The sequence below is a fragment of the Camellia sinensis genome, unplaced genomic scaffold (assembly GCF_055761805.1).
Source record: "Camellia sinensis isolate YWXY unplaced genomic scaffold, ASM5576180v1 Unanchor4, whole genome shotgun sequence".
NCBI lineage: Eukaryota > Viridiplantae > Streptophyta > Magnoliopsida > Ericales > Theaceae > Camellia > Camellia sinensis.
This window is the reverse complement of record NW_028129277.1, coordinates 9,677,501-9,683,032: the sequence shown is the minus strand read 5'-3', so window position 1 is coordinate 9,683,032 and position 5,532 is coordinate 9,677,501.

The following is a 5,532-nucleotide window of genomic DNA, read 5'->3' as shown; positions in this document are numbered from 1 at the left end:
GGTTCTAGATGCAAATTTTCGGATCAAAACAAGACTTTTCTTCAATAATACATGAACACCATTTTCTCTTTCCAAAACCAACTTTAAATCAATGCATGGCATGCAGAACAGATTCGATCGTGCAATGCAGCTAGATGATCAATAAGAACAACAAGAGTAGATTAAGATTCTAACCTCAAAACCCGAATCTAAAGGTTCAAACTCCAACAATCAAGCTTGGAAGTTCACTCTCTTACTCAAACGCTTCACCTTCTTCTTCCTAGAGTCTCTCTCTCTAAAAGGCAAGATTTGATACAAAATGATATGTTTCTCTCGACAGTCACTGACTTAACCCTCTGCTGGGACACGTGGCATCGGCTGATTGGCTCTACTCAAAAAGGTGACTGACTAACAAGACAAGACCATGACAAAGTGTGTTCAACAAGCTAGACGGCAAGAGCACTCCGACAAGTTATGATCTCGGCTAAGGGCAAAGCTTCGGCAAGTAGGGTGGCGACGACATCGACTTGGAAGGACAACACTTGACTAAGCTGTGCCACACCTTGGCTTAGATGTGCCATACCTCGGTCTAGGTCATACCATTCCAGGAACAAAATCACTAAGTGCAAGGATCAAGGATCTAGAACGCCTAGATAATAACATCTCGGCCTAGATGATGCACATCTCGGCCTAGGTGACGCACACCTCGGCCTAGATGATGACATCTCGGCCAATATGCCAAGGTGAAGATGGAGGTTAACCGAAGTGGTTCCAAGATAGTTCTAAGTGTGGAAAGGTTCCAAGGTGTCTAGGCTTAAGATGACCTCGGCAACACACCAGGCAAGAACAAGGCATGCAAGCAACACTCAAGCAAAACAAGACAGGATTTGCAAATGCACATAACAAAACAAGACAGGATTTGCAAATGCACATAACAAAACAAGATCATACATAAATGTATGCAAGTATGACTAAGTTGAAGTGAGGGTTATTACAGAGAAAGAGAGAGAGAGAGAGAGAGAGAGAGAGAAGAAAAGGGGAAAAAATGAGCTAAAATGTGACTTTTTAAGTTGTTGAAATCACGCAGACCGCTCGAGCGGTGAATGAGGTCTCTTAGTATCTCTGCCTGCAAAACGAGATACTAGAAACCCCTCATCTTCGCTCAAGCAACCCTTTGTTCGCTCGAGTGGTCCCTCGACCTACAAAACAAACTACTGGGAGCACATCATCTCCGCTCGAGTGGTCACCCAAAACGACTTGTCACAATCTCTCCCCCTTGAGGAATTTCGCCCTCAAAACAACGTCAATCCTCAATACAACATCAATGATATGATAACAACGTAATAATCATCAATTCTTAACAATCCCTAAATAGAGAACAAACCATTTCTAGTAGCAAAAGAAGAAAAAAAATGAGAAAATATGGGTTACACTCGGTTTACCACATGTCAAAGGAAAAGCAATACAAGTAGATACATCACATATTTTGGAATAAATCTGGGTATTTCTCACATACCTCGGTCTCACGCTCCTAAGTCGATTCCTCAACACCGTGATGATGCCACAACACTTTGACTAATGGAATGGTCTTACCCCTCAATACTTGCTCCCAGGTATCTAGAACTTGAATCGGTCTTTCCTCATAAGACGTATCCTTATCAACCTCAATATCTGTCTAATTTAACACATCGGAAGTATCACGCTCATACTTGCGAAGCATTGACACGTGGAACACATTATGCACTCCAGAGAGTTATGGTGGTAAGGCAAGACGATACGCAACTTCTCCTGTCCACTCTATAATATCAAAAGGGCCAATAAATCGAGGAGATAATTTTCTGCTTCTACCAAACCTCATCAATCTCCTCCTACGCAAGATCCTTAAAAATATATGGTTTCCTACTTGAAAGGATGACGGTTATCGCCTCCGATCAACATAATTTTTCTGACGATTCTAAGCCATGACTAATCTCTTCCAAATAAGAGCTACCTTCTCGGTTGTCTCGCGAACGAACTCGGGCCCAAGCATAGGTGAATCCCCTACCTCATCCCAACAAACCAGTGATCTACAGGGATGCTCGTAAAGAGCTTTGAAAGGTACCATCTCAATGTTAGCCTCGTAACTATTGTTGTAAGCAAACTCAACTAAAGGAAAGTGTTTCTCCCAAGACCCTTTGAAGTCTAACACATACGCTTTTAAGATGTCTACTAGAATTTGTATGGTACACTCGAATTGTCCATTAGTCTGAGGATGGTAGGTGGTACTAAAATTCAGTTGAGTACCCAAGGCGCTTTGAAGACTTTGCCACAATCTAGCAGTGAAGCAAGGATCTCTATCCGAAACTATGCTCACCAGAACTCCATGAAGTCAAATAATTTCATGGATGTAAAGTTTGGCTAAATATTCAACAGAATCCCCCACACTCATGGCAAGAAAATAGGCTAACTTGGGGAGTCGATTTACAATCACCCATATCGTATCATTACCTCTTTGCATTCTAGGAAGACCCGTAACGATGTCCATGTTGACATGTTCCCATTTCCACTCAGTAATTGGTATAGTTTGTAATAATCCCACAAGCTTTTGATGTTCGGCCTCGACTTGCTGACAAGTTAGGCGCTTAGACACAAACGAGGCTACATCCTCCTTATACCCCGCTACGAAAACTGACAGCTAAGGTCATGGTACATTTTTTTTTTGCCTCTCGGATGCACCGCAATGTGAAAGTGGTGGAATTCCCGAAGAACTCCATCTCTAATAGGCTCGAGCACAAACAATCAGTCAAAATAATGGACACTCACATCAACATAAACATTCAAACTTTTCTCTTCCCTTCCCTTGGAGATTCTCTCCCGAATAGTCTCCACTTTTGGGTCACCATGTTGTACATCTACTACTTGTGTAACAAGTATAGGTTGTGCAATAACAGTGAACAGGGTAGCCTGCTCAGAGGACTCACGAAGTTGCAAGTCAAACTCACTAACATCCCCCATCATATTTCATTCCCTCACTGCGAGGCTAGCCATGGCTGTCATGACTCGAACCCGCCCCTATAGATTACGATCATAACCAGCCAGTAATCATGATATTACTTACGACCTCAGACAAAAATCAAATCATGATTAATTATAGGGGGCTAAAAGCGGGAGCAAAACTTTAAATTTTCTCCAGTGAGTTGTGCATACATGGCATAACAAAAACTTTGTACATATTAATAATAACTCACACCTTACAGAAAAGAACATCATGCATGTCCAGGAACATTCATAACATAATCTTCCAAGCCAAAAACTTATATACACAAGCGGTCGTATGTGACCAACAAAAGTAAACCAAGGACAAAACAAAAGATTAAAATCAAAGCCTCTAGCGTGAGGCATGCCGGGTTAACTTTACAAAACTTGATTCTTTCACAAGATCACTGGGGCTGGGACTGGGACTGGACATCCCACTGCTCACCTATATATATATATATATATATAAAAATACAGAGTGAGCTATCGCCTAATGAGATTAAAGAGGTTATATGAATGAGACTCTTAAATAGGTAAATCATACTCATGAGCAGCACATGATATGAAAACAAAACAACCTCGGGTCCATTCCTTTATGCTCAAGGCATATCAAAGGAGGTGAAACCACCTTGGGTCCAAACATTTATTAATAAACTGACCTCAAGTCTAATGGATCCATACACAAATGACCATTTGGTCCTTCAAAACACATGCACAAAATGATCTCAGATCCATCATTTCCAAATTCATATTCATGAGCACGTTTATAGTCACGATCATGTTCATATTCATATTCATATTCAAATGATCTTTGGTCCAATCAATTCCTTTTTCAAAATGACCTTTGATCCATTTGACAAACATGTAAAATGACCTGCGGTCCAATTCATATATAAGATGACCTTAGGTCTATCTTGTCAAACATTCTAAACGGCCTTAGGCCCATTCTGTGTCCTTGTCAAATATACCAAACGACCTTAGACCCATTTTATATTCTCATCAAACATACCAAGCAACCTTGGGCCCATTTTGTATCCGCACTTATCAATCATTTTACAGATTCTTTTACAAATCAGACAGATAGAATACTCATTCATAATATAAATTCACAAGTCTAGATAACTTACACGTAGGTAGTATTTAGAAATTAATGTACATGAAAATATCTTTACAAAGATATTACTCACAGTGTTCAGTCGGTTGATTTGTCCTTGCAGTTAACCCTACACAATTCATAACACACACAGAAATCGGGTCACAACATTATTCAATCTGTTCCTTAACTCGTTTAATTCTCTTAGGTTTTTTTTGTGTTCTTTAATCCATTTAATTCATTTAGAATGCTCAATGTATGCCTAAGAATGCTTAGAAATGAAAAACAATGGAAAATCGGAACATAACGTAACTTTTCAAAGTTTCCTAAAATAGGGTACTTCGCTCGAGCAGACCACTAGGGCTGTAAAAGTACTGGATGCATGCAAAGTGCGCTCGAGCCACCTTTTAGTCGCTAGAGCGGTTTGTTGAATTTTTTGAATTTCCAGAATCTTGTTTGAGCTCCAAACACATAACTAAGGGGTTCAAATCTATGCATGGCTAGTTCAAGAACTTGAAAACATGTAATTAAACATAAATACTTAATGAATTACATGTCTCATCCTCAAAACGTCATGAATTGTCAAATTGAAACCCAAAACTCCCATAAACCCATCAAAATTCATAGCTTGAGTTTCATGCATGTAAACCAATTCTTTTCTGACACTTCAATTACATGAAATTTTATTTCAAAGCCTCATCATTTATGCATGCTTGGACATAAAGGCTCTCATTTTAACTTAGATAGCCTAGATTATACCCAAAAATGGGATTTCATAACAATTTCATGCATGCAAGTGTGAATTGATATCAAATTCATCGAACTTAGCTTAATAATCCTTATTAAGTCATAATTCACGCTTAAGAATGCCCAGAAAGAGATGAGAATGAAGATATGAACTCAAAATGCCATTTGAAAACATACTGAAAATGAACTGATGGTTAGAGCCATCTTTTGGCCACTAGAGCCATCTGAAGACATAAACTGAGTTCGCTTGAGCCACCATTTAGTCGCTAGAGCCAACTTTTGCAGAATGAAAAATACTAGGAGCTCGCAATGTTGGCTCGAGCCACCACTTGGTTGCTCGAGCCATTTGTGAAATTTATGGGTTTCAAAACAGAAAGTTTAACTTCCAAACACAAATTCAAAGCCTTGGGTCATGTTTGGCTCATTCAAAAACACAAAATTACTTTAGAAAACATATATACATGACCCCTTAAAAATCATTTGCTTTAAAATCTCATCAATTTGGCAAAATTGAGCTTAAAACCCTCATGTATGCAAGGTTTTCAAACTCTTTTCTCAAAACTCAACTCCAAAGTGTATAAGCTTGCATGTTTGAACCAAACTTTTGAAATTACATGGAAATACATATGTATTAGCTCAACTTGAAACCATGAGCTCAAAAGTGTTATGAATTACCAATCTTGAGATCAAAATTTTGT